The sequence below is a fragment of the Suricata suricatta genome, chromosome 14, assembly GCF_006229205.1.
Source record: "Suricata suricatta isolate VVHF042 chromosome 14, meerkat_22Aug2017_6uvM2_HiC, whole genome shotgun sequence".
Lineage (NCBI taxonomy): Eukaryota > Metazoa > Chordata > Mammalia > Carnivora > Herpestidae > Suricata > Suricata suricatta.
The window spans coordinates 82,192,440-82,211,280 of record NC_043713.1 but is presented as its reverse complement, the minus strand read 5'-3'; the positions used below and the strand labels follow the sequence as shown (position 1 = coordinate 82,211,280).

Here is an 18,841-nt window from a genome sequence, read left to right as displayed (position 1 = left end):
TTCAGATTCTGTGTCTCCCTCTCTCTCTGACCCAACCCACTCATGCTCTGTCTCAAAAATAAATAAAACATTTTAAAAAAGTATCTGAAAATTGGATCTGATTTGACAGAACTGTCACCTTCACAAATGTAACTATTTTACCCAATGTAATTCATCTTCTTTGTGGTTGTTGCTTAAATTTCATGACTTAGAAGGGTTGTCTAACGATCCTCAACCTGCACTTACAAATACCAAAGTTATAGATAGGGCATAAAATCTACTCGCCAGTAGAATGAAAAAGCATTTCTTCATTGGAATGTTTAAGTCAGGTCTTATCTGAATTCCAGATGTCTGATTGACTTCTGCGATGGGAAAAATAGTTTCAACAATACTTACTGCATTTTATAGAACTGTCCATACAGCTGGAGAACAGATGGTTCCACAGAATCATTTCATCTGGGACTCAGAATCTTTTTGGAATTCTGCTGGTGAATTACTTGGCCAACTTGAACATATAACCTGCTTCTCCCTTAAGTATCTCCACCTGTGAAACAGAGGTAATGATTATTAACTTAAAGCTTATGTCTCACACTTTGCTGAATGGTAGAAGAATCTGGATGCCATACGTGAAACAGAACTTTAAACTGTTTTCTAGAGAGTAAAACAAATAATGTGGGGCTATTTTATAATCCTCTAAAGTAAGTTGGAGCATTTTACAGGCTTTCCTCCTCCCCCTTGATCCCCATGAGTAGGCTGAAAGGGCCAGGGTTTCCTTTTCAAGCCTTGGGAAGCTGAGCCACAGAAGTGAGCCCAGTTGCCTGAGGCATAATGCGGCAGCGATGCAAATGGGAATAGCTCTCAAATCTTCTATATCCAGCCCAGTGCTATGCTTGCCTGTATTACTACTCCTCTATTCATTTCAGAATAAATGAAAATGTCAGAAGTGGCATATTGGGGGCACCTGGGTGGCTCAGCTGGTTGAGCGTCCGACTTCGGTTCAGGTCATGATCTCTCAGTTCCTGGATTCGAACTGTCTGGGCTGACAGCTCAGAGCCTGGAGCCTGCTTCGGATTCTGTGTCTCCCTCTCTCTCTGCCCCTCCCCACCTCGTGCTCTGTTTCTCTCTCAAAAATAAACAAACGTTAAAAATTAAAAAAAAAAAAAAGATGTGGTATATTGGTTTCCTGTGGCTGCCATAATCAAGCAACTGCAAACTTGGTGGCTTTAAACAACAGAACCTATTCTCTCACAGCTTTGGAGACCAGAAGTCCTAACTGAAGGTGTTGGCAGGATTGGGCATCTGTCAAAGCCTCTAAGGGAGTCCTTCTTTGCCTCTTCCGGCTTCCGGTGGAGTAGGCGGTTCCTTGGTTATGGCCGCATCCCTCAGGGTTTCTGACTCCCCGTCTTCCTACAGCTGGCCATTTGTATTCTCTCCTTTCTCCCCCTGCCCAGTTTTACTGGGGTATAATTGATACATAACAGGTATTACTTTTATGTGTACCATATCTCTTCTTATGCGGACACTGGTCATTGGGGTGGGGGATGGGTGAAATGGGTGAAGGTGGCCAAAAGGTACAAACTTCCAGTTACAAAATAAATTAAGTTATGGGGGGAAAAAATAAATAAATAAATAAATAAATAAGTCATGGGGATATAATATACAGCATGACAACTAGAGTTAAAAGTACTGTGTTGAGGGGCACCTGGGTAGCTCAGTCAGTTAAGCTTCTGCCTTCAGCTAAGGTCATGATCTGATGCTTCTAAGATTGACAGCACGGAGCCTGCTTGGGATTCTCTCTCTTCCAGTCTTTCAGCTCCTCCCCCGCCTCCCAAAATAAATAAATAAATTTTTTTTAAGTTATCACCACAAGAAAAAACTCCGTAACTCTATGTGGTGACAGACGTTGACTAGACTTATTGTGATGATCGTTTTGCAATATATACAAATGTCACATTATGTTGCACACCTGAAACATGTTGTATGTCAATCATACTTCAGTTAAAAAAAAGGACAGCAGTCATTGGATTTAAGGCCCACCCATATAATCCAGGATGATTTCATCTTGAGATCCCTAACTTAATTGTAATGATCCTTTCCCCAAATAAGGTCACATTTGCACATTCTGGGTGAACCCGTCCTTCCGAGGGCCACCATTCCACTCACTACAAGTGGCAAGACTGCTAAAGAAATAGAAATGTATACTCAGTATTCTACTTCTCATTCTCTAGTTTTAGGATAAAACTCTACACAATCAAAGTAATTTTATTCATCATGCCTGTGTTAAAATACACCTGAGGAGCGCCTGGGTGGCTCAGTCGGTTAGGCCTCCGACTTCGGCTCAGGTCAGATCTCACGTTCGTCGGTTCGAGCCCCGCGTCGGGCTCTGTGCTGACAGCTAGCTCAGACCCTGGAGCCTGCATCCGGTTCTGTGTCTCCTTCTCTCTCTGCCCCTCCCCCTCTCATGTTCTGTCTCTCTCTGTATCAAAAATAAATAAAACATTAAAAAAAATACACCTGAGTGGCTCAGTTGATTGAGCATCCAACTTTGACTCAGGTCATGATCTCATGGTTCGTGAGTCCCAGCCCCACGCCGGGCTTGCCTCTGTCAGCATGGAGCCCCCTTCAGATCCTCTGTCCCTCTCGCTCTCTGCCCCTCCCAGTGGCACTCTCTCTCTCTCTCTCAAAAATAAACATTAAAAATTTTTAAAAATACACTCTTAAGGAGTCTGGGTGGTGTTTGACTCTTGATTTTGGCTCAGGTCATAATTCTGTGGTTCCTGAGTTCAAGCCCCACAGTGGGCTCTGTGCTGACAGTGCAGAGCCTGCTTGAGATTCTCTCTCTGCCCCTACCCCCTCACACACTCTTGCTCTCAAAATAAATAAATAAAAATACACTCACATATATTTATCTTTTTTATGAGATATATTTGATATACAACATTGTATAAATTTAAGGTGTACAACATATTGATTTGATACATTGATATCTCAATGATTGTTATTGTAGCATTAGCTAACACCTCTGTCGGTCAAATAATTATCATTTCTTCTAGTCTTGTAAACAATTAAGACCTAGCCTCTTACCAAGTTTAATGTTTATAATACTGTCATTGTCTATAATCATTGTGTTGTGTTTTAGTTCTCCTGGACTTATTCATCTGCTAGTTGCCAGTATATACATTTAAATAACAATTTGGGGCAACTGGGTGGCTCAGTTGGTTGAGTGTCTGACTTCAGCTCAGGTCATGATCTCACAATTTGTAGGTTTGAGCCCCACATCCAGCTTTGTGCAAAGCCTGCTTGGGATTCTATCTCTCTCCGTCTCTCTCTGCTCCTCATCCATTCTCTCTCTCTCAAAAATAAATAAACATGAAAAACATTTTTTAATAAATAAATAACATCTCTCCCATCCCTCCCCCCCCCTGTAATCATCATTTGACTCTCTACTCTTAGGACTTTTTAAAAATTCCACATGGAAGATATCATACAGTATTTGTCTTTCTCTGATTTTCTCACTTAGCATAATGTCCTCAAGGTCCATCCATGTGGTTACAAATGTCTTTTCTAGTTTAAAAAAAAGTTCCTTCATCTCTATACTCTGAAATCAGCCTCCAGAAACAACCTAACTCTCTTTTTCAGCACTGTGACCTAGAGAGATGAATCGACTATCACAATTAGAGACTTCAACACCCCTCTCTCAGAAATGGAGAGATCCAGCAGGCAGAAAAGCAGTAAGGACACAGCTGACTCACCAACATCATTAATCAACTGGATATATTGACACCTATAGACTACTTTATCCGACAAGAGCAGAATATACATTTTCCTCAAGCTCACATGGAACATTCACCAAGACAAACTATATTCTGGGCCATAAAGCACACCTTAACAAATTTAAAGAATAGCAATCAGACGGTGCCAGTGGAATTAAACTAGAAACCAGTTTAAAAAAAAAAAAAGATTGAGGAACTCTATGTAAATTTAGAATCAGCATGTCACCTTTCCCCAACAAAAATCCCACAAGAAATTTTTTTACCTACAGGAAAAAAAAGAAGATAACCAACCTCCAGCTTTCTGGTGACCAGCCCCGTCACGAGGTGATCCAGGGCCCCACGTAAGTCATTCACTGGTATAAACTCAGATGTGCTCACACGGGACTCCTTAAAAATAACTAAATACAGAGGGCATCTGGGTGGCATCTGACTTTGGCTCAGGTCATGATCCCTTGGCTTGTGAGTTCAAGTCCTGAGTCAGGCTCTGTGCTGACAGCTCAGAGCCTGGAGCCCACTTTGCATTCTGTCTCCTCCCCTGCTCACGTTCTGTCTCTCTCTTCTTTAAAAATAAATAAACATTAAAAAAATAACAAAATACATTGCAATCAGGAAATTCCACCCGTTTAGCTCTGTGCCATGAACCAGGGACAAAGGCCAAGTATATTTCTTATTGCACCACACATTTACCAATAGACAGCAGCAGCAGACCTGAGCTATCATATTCAGCATATGCTCCTTGGCTAACAACATATGGAAAGTAGGTCAAGTCAACTTTCTCCACCCTTTTGAGAAGTGATGGCAGGTACTAAGCCTCTTCCCAAAGACCAGAATAAATGCTCTTATTAAATCCCCCATTGTGTGTGGTGCTATACCATGCTAACTGATTCACAGAATTAGCTAAACCTTGCCTCTTCTCTAACAGTTTACAATGCAGGGCAGACAGGCTGGTGCTCATTCACGCTTACAGACAAACTGGACAGACACAATGAATGGAATACAAACATTAAGTCAACTCATAAATGAACAAGGTAAACATTTAGAGATGGAGATACCCAGATGGTTGAGATAAAAATAGTTGTTTTGAAATATTCCAGTATCAGGCTACGCGAGATAAAAAGCTTTCTCTCTTCTCCATCACCACATCCATGTATCATATAAGAGTACACATGCTGAGGATGCCCGGGTGGGCTAGTCAGTCAAGTGACTGACTCTTGATTTAAGCTCAGGTCATGTTCCCACGGTTTGTGAGTTCAAGCCCTGTGTCGGGCTCTGCACCTGATAACGTGGAGTCTTCTCTCTCCCTCCCTCTCTCTCTCTCTCTCTCTCTCTCTCTCTCTCTGCTCCTCCCCTGCTCACAACATTGTGAATATATTAAGTGCTACTGAATTGGTCACTTTAAAATGTTTAATTTTGGAGCACCTGGGTGGCTCAGTCGGTTAAGTGTCCGGCTTCTGGCTCTGGCTCAGATCATGATCTCATAGTTTGTGGGTTCAAGCCCCGCATCGGGCTCTGTGCTGACAGCCAGCTCAGAGCCTGGAGCTTGCTTCGGATTCTGTGTCTCCCTCTCTTTGACCCTCCCCTGCTCATGCTGTCTCTGTCTCTCAAAAATAAAAAAAATTTTTTTAATGTTTAATTTTACCTTAATTTTTTGTTTAAAGTAAGCTGTATGCCCAATGTGGGCTTGAACTCATGACCCCAAGATCAAGAGTCACATGCTTTACCAACTGAGTAGCTTACGGGCTCCTTCAGGTCAATTTAAAAATAAATAAATAAATAAATAAATAGATAAAAAGTCCTTCCTTCATTCTGGCCTTACCTAAAGTTTGATAAGCTCTTCATTATAGTATTATAGTACTATGGTATAGTATACATCCAAGCCATTCACTTTTCCTAATATAGTTCTACTCTCAGTGCTTATCTACATGTAGAAAATTATTGCCATGATGTTTTCCAACTTAATTTCCTCCTTAATGCATTCTCTGGAAAAAAATAAGTAAACTGTAATTTATGTTCTTAAAATAATTTGTACTTGGAAAGGAAGAATCAGATCCAGAAACTTACCATTTTCCCCCCTATTACCTTAGAGTGGCTGTAGTGAAATTAAGAGGTTAGTTCAAAATTTACACTCCAAAATGGATTCATTATCAAGAGGGGGAAAAAACGAGATGTTCAATCTTCTCTCCAAGATTTGTGCTTGGCACCTGTTTGCCAAATGTATTTTTCTGTTTTAATATTTATACTGAGATTTTTGGAGGGGCAAAGGAAGGCAGGAATGCTTTTTATTTGTGCAAAAGATACTAAGAATCAGGTATATAGTTTTGAAAGTAACTCTAAATCTAGGAGGGAAAAGCCCCTAGTTTCGGAGTTAGTCTCCACTCTCTCTGCATCTGCCTATTTCCCCGCGCCTCGCCCATTCCTCAAATCTGGTCCATTTTCTTCTCCCTCTGAATGATCCTAGACAAAGGGCATTCAGGAAACATGTTGGAATGAATGAATGAATGAATGAATGAATGAATACAGATGTGCCAAATGAGTGTTGAAGCCTGTTGCTCCATCAATTCTGGGGAGAAAGAAATCATTCTGGCTGGGTGGTCAGACAAAGCTTCAACTCCAGTATGACTAGGCTTCTGACCTTGATATAACCTGACCCATGTGCTTGTTTTTTTTTTTTATTTTTTATTTATTTATTTTTTTATTTTTTTTGGTGCTTGTTTTTTTAGTTGTCCTCACGGCTTCTCCTGCAGACACTGAGACCGAGTCACACTTCAGGTAAAACCAGAGAAACTGTCTTAGCCTTCACACTGGTCCGCTTCCAAACGAATATATCACAGCGATGAAAGGGCTCCCAGACCCCTTGGCTTCAGTGTGGGGAGCAGTTTAACATTCCTCTTGGTCAACACTAACTCTTGTAATATCTTTCTTCAAAATATCTTCAGGAGATCCCCTTTCTTTCCATTTCTGTTTTTTAAAGACCAATGATACAAATACTGACTGCTGTTTTTACAAACTTGGAAAACACACAAACATATGTATGTGCTATAGATTGAATGTGTGCCCCCCATTCATATATTGAAGTTCTAAACCCTCAATGTGTCTGTATTGGGGATGGGGCTTTTAAGGACTAATTAAGGTTAAATGAAGCCCTAAGGGTGAGGCCCTAATCCGATATGAATGATCGCCTTCGAAGCAGAAGCAGAAGCAGCAGAAGAGATACCCCCATCCCCATCCCGGGCCAGGTGAGAAAAGCAAGAAGGCAGCCATCTGCCAAGCAGGCAGAGTGCTTTCACCACAGACTAAATCAGCTGGCACCTTGACCTCGGACTTGCCAGTGTCCAGAACTGTGAGAAAATAAATTTCTACTGTTTAAGCCACTGAGTTTATGGAATTTTGTTATGGCAGACAGAGCTATTACAACATGTAAGAAGATTGGTATTATTCCAGAATTTTCTTTTTTACATATTTATTTTTGAGAGAGAGAGAGAGAGAGAGAGAGAGAGAGAGAGAGAGAGAGAGGGAGAGAGAGAGAATGAGTGGGGGCAGGGCAGAGAGAGAGGGGGATAGAGGATCTGAAGTGGGCTCTGCAGTAACAACAGTGAGCCTGATGCAAAACTTGAACTCATGAGCCGTGAGATCATGACCTGAGCCAAAGTCAGACACAACCAAATGAGGCACCAGGAGCCCCTTATTCCAGAATCTTTTAACCCAAAGGATAACTGGTAACATCATTTCTTTCCAGTTTTTTTTTTTCTCACCCAACAGCTATCTTTGTAGTCTTGTATATTTGCCAGCTCGTGCTCTCCCCTTCTTCCCAAATTACAACTCTTTCATTCACCCAACTCTGCCTATACTCAAGCCTTTCTTGTCTGGATTCCTTTAGCATGAGGTCAGAAACCTTCTTGTTCAAATCCCTGCAAAAGCATGAATCCACCCTAGTATTTATTGATATAAAATAAAGTTGCAACAATCTGTGATTAGGAAAATGCCTGTCTGAATTAGTGAAAAGTCTGAATTACAATAATTTTAAGGAGATGTGATTTTAGTGCAGTCAAGTCTGTGCAAGAGTTCCGAATAAGCCAAACAAAAATCAGGAAAATGCAAATTCTTGGAAATTTGCTTTTATGAATAGGTAAATATGATTTCCCTTGCATTCAATAACAAGTTCATGTTTGGACAATGCTTTATTGTTTCCAAAATACTTTGTCTTTGTCATTTATTTTGATACTCAGTCTCTGTAGAAGTAGGGGAGGCACGGATTATATTGTTCATATAGAGGTAATAAGAAAGCTAGCAACTGACTTGGAAAGTGTCAAGTCACCCAGCTTATCAGCTTAATTTTAATTTTTAAAATTTATTTATTTCTTTTGAGAGAGAGAGAGAGAGAGAGAGAGAGAGAGAGACTGCTCATGCAGGGGAGAGGAGAGAAACATGACACAGAGCCTGACATGGGGCTTAAACTCACAAACCGTGAGACCATAACCAGAGCTGAAATCAAGAGTCAGACACTTAACCCAATGAGCCAGCCAGGCACCCCATTGAATGCAATAATAATAACAGCTAATGTTTATTGTGGTATACCAAGTCCTAGACACTATTCTAAGCACTGTGTATGTATCTTCTTATAATAACCTCTGAGGTTTGTACTGTTTTTATTCCCATTTTACAGACAAGAAAACTGAGGCACAGAGGCTTAAACAACTCACCCAAAACCCCATGATTTTAAGTGCTGGGGCCGGCTTCCAACCCAGGCCATCTGACTGTAGGGTCCACACTTGGAAACAGGATCTGAAAAGTGGTAGGCTCACCACAGATATTTCAGAAAGACAGAGATGTTTGTTATATTTCACATAGATTAGGAGGAACCTACTATGGCCTGGTTTGCATGGTTCATTCACCTAAAATCGCTTCCCATGAGGTAAGAGAAGAATTCTCAGAACTGATTGTCCAAATAAATGCCGGACCCACGGATTCTTTGTTACTAATGTTGAGCTGCACTCCATTTGTACTTACTCTGCGTTTCTGATAGTTCACTTGCACTCATGTGACGATTTTGTTTTCCTGGTTAGAATGCAAGCATCAAGGTGCATATATTTATTTATTTATTTATTTTTAATGTTCATTCATTTTCGAGAGACAGAGAGAGACAGAGCATGAGCAGGGAAGGGGCAGAGACAGAGGGGGAGACACAGAATCTGAAGCAGGCTCCAGGCTCTGAGCTGTCAGCACACAGCCCAACTGAACTCACGAACTGTGAGATCATGACCTGAGCCGAAGTTGCACTCCTAACTAACTGAGCCACCTAGGTGCCCTGAGGTGCAGATTTTAATGTCTGGTTTCTTGCCATCCAATATATTGCTGTGTTTAAAAGTGTTTTTTTACTCCACTGGCTGAGAGCAAACAAGGTAGGAGTTAGGAAATAAAGAATCTGGGCTGTATTCTGCCACCCAACAGCTGAGTGACCTCCAGGCTTTGGTTTCCTCGTCCTCTAGGCCTCAAGGTAATTTTGAGATCACCAGCAAGGGGCTTTTGTTGGAAAATGCAGAGCCGATATCCTTTTTTTATTGTCGTAAAATTCACATACCATAAAATTCACTTTTTAAAAAAACCATTTTAAAATGCACAATTTAGTGACATTTAGTATATTCACAAGGTTGGGCAACCATCACCAATGTCTAGGTCCAGAACACTTTTTCTTTTATTTAAGTAATCTCTACACCCAACGTGGGGCTCGAACCCACAACTCGGAGATCAAGAATCACATGCTTTTTCTTTTTTAAAAAAGGTTGGCTTTTTTTTTTTTTTAAGTTTCTTTATTTTGAGAGAGGGGGGTTGGGAGACCCTGATCGGGGGAGGGTCAGAGAGAGAGAGAGAGAGAGAGAGAGAGAGAGAGAGAGAGAGAAGGGAAGAGAATGGCAAGCAGCTGTGGTGCTGTTAGTGAAGAGCCCACTTAGGGCCCCACCTCACAAACCGTGAGATCATGACCTGAGCTGGAATCAATCAGACACTTAACCTACTGAGCCAGCCAGGTGCTCCTAGAGTCGCATGCTTTTCTAACTGAGCCAGCCTGGTGCCCTTATCTGAACATTTTCATTTGGATATGGACCATCCAGAAAGTAGATTAGTGGTGGCCAAGGGTGTTGGCGAGGGGGAAATGAGGGGTGACTAATTAATGGGCACAGGGTTTCCTTTTGGGGTAATAAAATGTACTGAACTGTGTGGGGAGCCAGAAGAACGGAGATCAGCCGCCTGTAGGCAGGGCAGCGTTATCTCTCCCAATTCAGGGCTGGAGACAGCGAGTCTGAGCTTTCTTACCGGCCCCTCAGGTGCTGTGCTAAAATTGCAGTTTTGGTTCCCCCTTTACCCTACCCTTCTCCTAAAAATCACTTGACTCTGTTTCCTAGCAACTGACCTAGGTCAGCTGCCTTGCTTCCCGCCTTGAACCCTTTATAAGATGTTTGTGTTCTCTCAGTAAACGAGGCTTGATCAGAGACTTTGTCTTGCCTCCATTCTCTGTGCTCCCTGCCCTACCCCATTCTCACCCCCTCCCTCAGGACCTGCTTCAACTGAACTGCGGGCCGGGTCAGAACTGTACACTTAAAGTGGTTAATTTCTGGGAAGCCTGGGTGGCTCAATCAGTTGAGTGTCTGACTCTTGATTTCAACTCAGGTCATGATCCCAAGATCGTGGAATCGAGCTCCTGTGTTGGGGTCCGCACTGAACGTGCAGCCTGCTTAAGATTCTCTCTCTCTCCTCCCACCACTCTCTCTCTTTTAAATAAAAAGAAGCAGTTAATTTTAAGTGATATGAATCTCACCTCAATTTTTTAAAAAGAGAAATTAAATGTAGCCTTATGTGGTCAGTGGGAAAGCACTTCAAATGTGCACAGAGATAATTTAGACCAGTTAATGGGATAGACTCCATCTGAGACACAGCCTGATGCCCCTGTTACAGCTACCACACTGTACCCTGAGATTTTAGTAGTGGGGACCAGTCAGGCCATTCATCAGCTTTGTGTGATGGGACCTTACTTCTCAAAGTGTGGTCAGAGGACCACCAGCCTTAGCATCACGTGGAATTTGTGTGTCTTTCAGAATCCCAGGTTGCCCTCAACCACCTGAATCAGAATCTGCATTTTACTGAGATTTTCATGTCATTTGGATGCACCTTCAAGTCTGAGAAGCACTGTTACTGGGAGACTCGGGTGGTTCAGACTATCCCACTTTTGGCAACTTCAGTAGACATAATTTGACTTTTCTTCTGAAGATGCATTGCAGCATGATTACTTGCTGAACTAGTTCTCAGCAGTCTTTCCTTAGCATTCTCCCCTTAAGGCATTGGAAAATGTATCCACCATCAAAAGACTTACCCATTATTTTTGATGAACTTAAGCTTTGGGGAAGAAGAAGTCTTGACAATCCAAATCACCTACCATGGGCTAGAAAAAGTTAATGGCACTTTCAAAACAGCAAGGGATATTGCCTTGTATGTGAGATGTGCCTGAGTATATTCATGTTTTAGAGTCTCACTTCTGGAAAATTCTAAATGGGTGGGTTTAAAGGTGCTGTTCCTTGGCCTGAAGTCCACTACCTCTTCTCTGTGATTTGGATCTGTCTGTATTTGTATATGTTTGCTCAGTATTCTAAACTGGAAAATCAAAAGATACAAAGTGAACACAATGACAACCATATTCTTCTCTTTTTTTAATGTTTATTATTTATTTTTGAGAGAGAGGGAGAGACACAGGATGTGAGCACGGTAGGGGCAGAGAGAGAGGGAGACACAGAATCTGAAGCGGGCTCCAGGCTCTGAGATGTCAACTCAGATCCCAACATGGGGCTCAAACTCACAAACTTGAAGATCATGATCCAAGTTTAAGTCAGACGTTAAACCAACTGAGGCACCCAGGTGCCCCACAACCATATTTTTCTAATTTTATGGAAAAATTTGTTTGATTTAACTTTCTGTCAACAAAGACCCAATCATTAACATAGTTGATGAATATTTATTATACATATGCCAATTATATGTATAATTGTGTATATGCATATATATATTTATATATATATACACACCAGATGCTGCTACTCAGCCATGACCAAAATAAGGGAAATAACCCAAGTGACATAGAAGTTATCATTGGGTTGTGAAATGATAGCCAATTTTATTTTTTCTGTTTTATCATTCTTATATTTTTTGAGTTTTCTATAATCATATATTATTTTTATAATCTGAAAAAAATACATAGTTATGTAAACTTAAAAAATATCCAGTGTCATGTCAATTCAATATCAGTTTAATTTGAAGGGGGGATAGTGATGTTTAAAGATGTTAAACTATTACGCTTTTGTTAAAGTTTTTCTATTGCAAAAACTACTTCAGTACTATATATCCTGATCAGAATAACAAGGTGAGGTATTAATACGTACCTGATAAAACAATTAAATGTGGAGACTGACCAGGGTGCCTGGGTGGGTCAGTTGGTTAAGCATCTGACTCTTGGTTTCGGCTCAGGTCATGATCTTACGGTAGGTGGGCTTGAACCCCATGTGGGATTGAGCTCCACGCTTGGGATTCTCTCTCCTTCTCGCTCTTCCTCTCCCCTGTTCACAGGTGCTCTCTAAATTAATACATAAATATGTTTTAAAAAGTGGAAATTGACTTATAACTCTTTTCTATGTGTGCAATAAGGAACTAGCAACAGATTTTTCTGATTGACATAATTTTTTGTGTGTGCCTTATGAAATCCAGTTCACTTAATTTGCAATAACAATACACATGTATAAATACACAGATATGCAATCAAAATGATTGCAAAATGAAATAAGATACACTTCTGAAAAATTAAACTCAAATGATTTTAAAAGTCTTTTAAGGGGCGCCTGGGTGGCTCAGTCTGTTGAGCATCCACCTTCCACTCAGGTCATGATCTTGCAGTTCGAGCCCCATGTTGGGCTCTGGGCTGACAGCTCAGAGCCTGCAGCCTGCTTCAGATTCTATCTCCCTCTCTCTCTGCCCCTCCCCTGCTTGTGCTCTCTCTCTCTGTCTCTCAAAAAATGAATAAACATTAAAGAAAATTTAAAAATATTTTACAAAGAATAACTTAGAATAAAATGTATGATTTTGAGGGTGCAGCCTCATTAACTTTTTGATTGAGGTAAAATATGCATCACAAAATCCACCATTTAAAAATATACAGTTCAGTGGCATTTAGTACATTCACCATGCTGTGTCACCACCACATTATCTAGTTCCAAAACATTTTCAGTCCCCGCAAAAAGCAGGGCTTGGACCTACTAAGCAGTCGTTCTCCTTTCCCCTTCCCCGACCCTTCCCCCCAACCCCGCAACCCTTGGAAACAACCGCTCCGCTTTCATCTCTGTGGACTTGCCTATTCTGGACTTTTTATACAAATGGAATCATTGGTGTTCACTGCCCTTACTTAGCAACATGTTTTCAAGGTTCAAGGTTCGTCCATGTTTGTGACGTGGATGTATCAGTGCTTCGTGGCTGTTTGTGGATGACTAATACTCCGCCACATGCACAGAGCACACTGGGTTCATCCACTCAGCAAGTGTTGGACATTTGGATCATATCTGTCCTTTGGCTACCGTGAATGGTGCTGCTGTGAACATTCCATTTCTGAACACGTTTTATGGGAACGGGTAGTTTAATTCTCTTGGGTGTATACCTAGGGGTGAAATTGCTATGCTATATGGTAAATCTATGCTTAGCTTGTTGAGGAACTGCCGGACTTTTCCATTCCCCCCAGTCATGCATGAGTGTTCCAATTTCTCCACATCCTTGCCAACGTTTGTTATTGTCTGTCTTTCTGGTTATAGCCCTCCTAGTGGGTGTGAAGTGCAATTTCATTGTGATCGTCCCTATTTATGGCTCATCTGAACTAGACTGTGACTTCTGTGAGGACCTGAGCTGACCTTGTCTTCCTCCTCACTGTTTTACCAGCGTCTGGCTCAGTGCCAGCATGTAGTAGATGACAGCAGAATATGTGGTGAATAAAATTGAGGGGCGCCTGGGGTGGCTCAGTTGGTTGAGCATCCTACTTCGGATCAGGTCACGATCTTATAGTTCGTGAGTTCAAGCCCCGCCTTGGGCTCTATGCTGACAGCTCAGAGCCTGGAGCCTGCTTTGGATTCTGTGTCTCCCTCTCTCTCTCTGCCCCTCCTCTGCTCATGCTGTCTCTCTCTCTCTCAAAAATAAACATTAAAAAATTTTTAAATTAAAAATAAAAAAGTCAGTAGCCACTGTTCTTTACGTTTAGTCCTCCTAGACATCTCTTCTGGCGTCCATCAGTTTTGCCGGGGCTGGTCAGAAACGTCAGAAAACATAATGTGGCTGATAAAAGGGATGATGTTAAAAGTGTAATAGTTCCCAAATCCAGTTTTCATTTCCTTATACTGATATGAAGACAGGTTTAGGGAGAATTCTAAATTTTCTTTTGCTGATTGAAAACTTATCAATAGTGCTCTTGTCTATGAGATATTGATTGGTCTTTCCTAAGGGCCACACCTTTTCGGAGGCCTAGGGTGGATAGTCAGCCTATAAACTTGTCCCATAGATCAGTCTACTTTTCATATACTCTCTGAACAGATTAATCTCATCATTTCTCTAGGATACTGGCTTTCTTCTCCGAAACCTTTCCCTCTCCTTAAAGATGCTCAATCTTTTATTAATTGACAAAATGAAAATACTAAGAAGTGTTTCCTTCCTCTCTCTCCTTACACATGCAGTGAATAAAATGCCTGTTCAAAGAACTTGAGATGAACAGGATATTAGAAACTTTCTCTGGCAACTTAATTGCTTTTGTGGTTCAAGGCCATTAAGAGCCTGGAAATAAAGATTGGAAGAATCATGCAGGTTTTAAGATTGAATGAGTAGTGCTCAGAAGTTGCAGAAGCTTATGAGAAAGATGACCTCCAATGCTTTGGCTGGGAAGCATGAAGTCACTTTGAATTTTCCAATAAACCAGGCTTGACAAAGACTGGCTAATTGTTATTCCTCCAACTTTAGATCAAGTACATACTATATCCTCAACTCAAGTAGAAAGTGGTGTCTTCTTAAACTAAGTAAGACATGCTATGGATATGTTTCCCATTTGTTCTGATCAATCTGAGACTCCAAGATTAAGTTCTTTGATTTCTAATATTAAGAGTTAAATTTTTTTTTAGTGTTTATTTGTTTTTGAGAGAGAGAGAACACAAGTGGGGTGGGGCAGAGAGAGGGAGACAGAATCCGAAGCAGGTTCCAGGCTCTGAGCTGTCAGCTCTGAGCCTGACACAGGGCTCTAACCCATGAACTGTGTGATCATTACCTGAGTCAAAGTCGGAAACTTAACAGACTGAGACACCCAGGTGCCCCTCTAATGTTAGGACCTAAAAAAATTATTTATTTTTGAGAGAGAAAGAAAGAGAGCAAGCAGGGGAGCAGCAGAGAGGGAGACAGAATCCCAAACAGGCTCACACCGTCAGCACAGAGCCTGACACAAACTGTGAGATCATGACCCCAGCCGAAACCAAGAGTCAGAAGCTTAAGTGACTGAACCCCCCGGGCGCCCCTAATATTATGACATTTTATTCATAGCTGGTCACAATATGAAGTGAGGTGTATTTGGAGGAAAGAATTAAAAAGGAATGAAGATACTAAGATTATTAAATTTTAGGTCATGCTATGGACTATATTGTGTGCCCCCCAAATTCACATGTTGATGCTTTAACCCCCAATGTGAAAGTATTTGGAGGTAATTCGGGTCAGATGAGGTCATGAGGGTGGGGCCTCATGAAAGGTAAGATCCTCATAAGAGGAGACACCAGAGACCTCTCTCCAGTTCGGCCGTATGAGGACACTGAGGAGGTGGCCATCTGCAAGCCAAGGAGAGAGCTCTCCCCAGACACTTAATCTTTGGCACCTTCATCTTGGGCTTCCTGACCTCTAGAACTCTGTGAAAAAGACCCTTGTTGTGGGGCGCCTGGGGGGCTCAGTCTGTTAAGCGTCCAACTTTGGCTCAGAGCATGATCTCATGGTTTGTGGGTTCGAGCCCCACATTGGGCTTTGTGCTGACAGCCCAGAGCCTGGACCCTGCTTCAGATTCTGTGTCTCCCTCTCTCTGCACCACCCCGCCCCCAGGCACTCTGTCTCTCTCTCTCTCAAAAATAAATAATAAACATTAAAAATAATTTTTAAATCTTGTTTAAACCACGCTGTGTATGATATTTTGTTATGGCAGCCTAAGCAAACAAAGACAGCTCATACATCTATTTATACACTTGTTTGGTAAGATTAAAAACATAAGAAATCAGATCTATTGCTCTTGGACCCAATTTTCCCTTTTTAAAAAAAAGTTTATGTCTTTATTTGAGAGAGAGAGAGAGAGGCAGAGAGCGAGTGGGGGAGGGAGAGAGAGAGAGGGAGACACAGAATCTGAAGCAGGATCCAGGCTCCGAGCTGTCAGCACAGAGCCTCAAGCGGGGCTCGAAGCCATGAACCTTGAGATCATGACCTGAGCTGAAGTCGGACGCCCAACCAACTGAGCCCCCCAGGACCCCCCTCTTTTGCCTAAATAAACTGAGGTCCAAGGATGGACTCCAAGGGGTTGAGACATGCTTCTAGTAGACAGCCATTTGGCCCCAATTCCTTACCTCTCCCTGTACCCATACTCGTCACCATGTGACTTTGCAGCTTCTCTTGCTGAAGAGTCAGAGCCTATTTCCTGAGCTGGGCTAGCCTTAAGCTTTAGCTAAAAGAATGTGGCAGGGATGCTGCTGTGTGCCACCACTGAGCTGAGGACTCTACGAGGGACTTGTCTCTGCTTTCTTACACACACGAGAACATTCTCTGGGGTAGCCCGCCAGAGGAGGAGAGACACCCAGAGCCATACTCCAGGAGTCCCAGTCACGGCTGTTCCAGATCATCCAGTCAGCCAGCCCCCAGATCTATGATGGAGCTCCAACAAGAGGAGCAGGAGTCCCTAGCCTGCCGCCTCGGATGTGCGAGTTTCGTACTCCGCCTTGGAGGTTTGGCAGTAGGGAACTCTACATTACCGCTATTTGGCACTAGATGTTCATTAAACATCAGAGATCCAGAAACTCCTGCAAACTAAAATGGATGCAATTTTTACAAACCAAGGAATTAACATCCTGCGAAGAAGGAACAGCAACGAACAAATATAGTTTCTGTTTCTATTACTGAAAGCAGCCGTTTCTGGAAACTGCCATCTAGTCAAGTATTGAGAGTGAGTCACGGTATCCTCAAAGAAGTGAAAATGATAGGCAATTGTACTTATATGCTTGTGAAAATTACGGAATGTATATTATCTTTTGCTTATTAGCCCTAAGAGAGATGCGAAGTGGGTTCAAGCAAACAAATGATGAGAGTTGACAGAAGTGTTAATTCCAACCCCAGTTAATTTCATTTGTTCCTAGATTCTTCTAGTTGCAGACAGTGAGGTTTCCTGTGGATGAAATAAGAGGTTCAGAGACAATAAAGAGAGTTTCTTTCCCCAGGGAGTGAGGTCAATTCAGGTCATGAGCTTTGAGAAACTGGAATGTTACCTTGGGTCTGGAAATACTTAGTGATGCTTGTCAGGCTAGTGATCAAGTTTCCCCAGCAGCTCAGTTAATTACCCAGAACTTTCTGTATTAATTGAGCCCTGAGACTCTACGTGACTCTTTCAAAGTCGGGGCTCATTTTACTTAATAGGAGATATTTTCTTCCCTCTCAGCTGGATTTTCCTGGATTATCAAAAGAGATTGTTTATGCATGGACACAGGAGACCCTGTTCACACGTTACATTTTCCTTGCTCAGGGCAATCAGAGCAATTATCTGTGTCCTCTAACGAGCTGTCTTAGAAGTGCACAGAAACCCATTTAGGGTTTGTCATTTTCAGAAGTGCTGGAACCGATCAGCAGGTAAAGCGTGTGTTCGGTGACAGGCTGGCTTTCCTGTCTGTTCTGGGACGTGCAGATGTGCCAGCACTTAGCTGCTGGAAAGCTACTGTCTAATGAGCAATGGGGGGAACTGGGTCTACTTGGCGTGCTGCTACTTGGGAGAGCGCAGTGTTCAGAGATACAGAAAATCATGAGTACAGTCATCCATTACTCAAAATAACAAAACATCTCGAAAATTACTCAGTTCTTTCATAATCATGACATCGCTAAGCAGGACTCCTGATTAAATATGAGGCTGGTTTCCTGATGTTCATTAAAATGTAGAGGCCACCCTCGTTCCTTGCTGCTGGGAATGTGAAATGGCACCAGCACAGAAAAGAGTCTGGCAGTTCTTAAAAAAGTTAAACATAGAGTTACTGTATGACCCAGAAATCCCACTCATAGGAATATACCCAAAAGACTGGAGGACATATGTTCCCACAAAAATGTGGGCATGAGTGCTCACAGCAGCTTGATTCACAAGAGCCAAATGGTAGTGTAGCCTGCCCTTGCGGTGGAGTATTAGTCAGCCTCGAAAAGGAATGAAGTTCTGACATAAGCTACATGGATGAATATCAGAAATATTAGGCGACATGAAAGAAGTCAACACAGGGGCGCCTGGGTGGCTCAGTCAGTTAAGCACCTGACTCTGTTTCAGATCAGGTCACGATCTCATGGTTTTGTGAGTTCGAGCCTCAAATTGGGCTTTGTGCTGACAGTGTGGAGCCTGCTTAGGATTCTCTGTCTCCCTCTCTCTCTCTCTGCCTCTTTCCAACTCATACTGTCTCTGTCTCTCTCAAAATAAATAAACTTAAAAAAAAAAAAAAGGAAGTCAACACAAAAGGCCACAGATTGTATGGTTCCATTTATAAGAAGCGTCTAGAATACACAAATCTACAGAGATAGAGAGGTCAGTGGCTGCCAGGAGTTAGGGAGAAGGGGAACAAGGAGTGACTGCTAAGGGCCTGGGGTTTCATTCTGGGGTCATTAAAATGTTCTGGAATTAGTGGGGTGCCTGAGTGGCTCAGTTGGTTAAACCTCTGACTCTTAGTTTTGGCTCAAGTCATAGTCTCACGGTTTGTGTTCGTGTCCCAAATTGGGCTGACAGTGTGGAGCCTGCTTGGGATTCTCTCTCTTCCCATCTCTGCCCT

General features: G+C 42.1%; 1 long non-coding RNA gene across 4 annotated transcripts in view; it reads left to right on the top strand.

Moving 5' to 3' along the window:
- The window catches only part of LOC115278041, an 11,034-nt gene extending 3,915 nt beyond the window's left edge, over positions 1 to 7,119 (top strand). For 2 of the 4 annotated variants that reach the window (XR_003902661.1, XR_003902660.1), the window contains exons 3-6: positions 388 to 536; positions 4,022 to 4,093; positions 6,473 to 6,521; positions 6,872 to 7,119. This is a non-coding gene — a long non-coding RNA (uncharacterized LOC115278041). Of the gene's footprint in view, positions 1 to 387; positions 537 to 4,021; positions 4,094 to 4,674; positions 4,781 to 6,472; positions 6,522 to 6,871 lie in introns of all 4 variants that reach the window. The other 2 variants (XR_003902662.1, XR_003902663.1) reach the window with 2 other exon arrangements.
- The last annotated feature ends 11,722 nt before the right edge of the window (positions 7,120 to 18,841 follow it).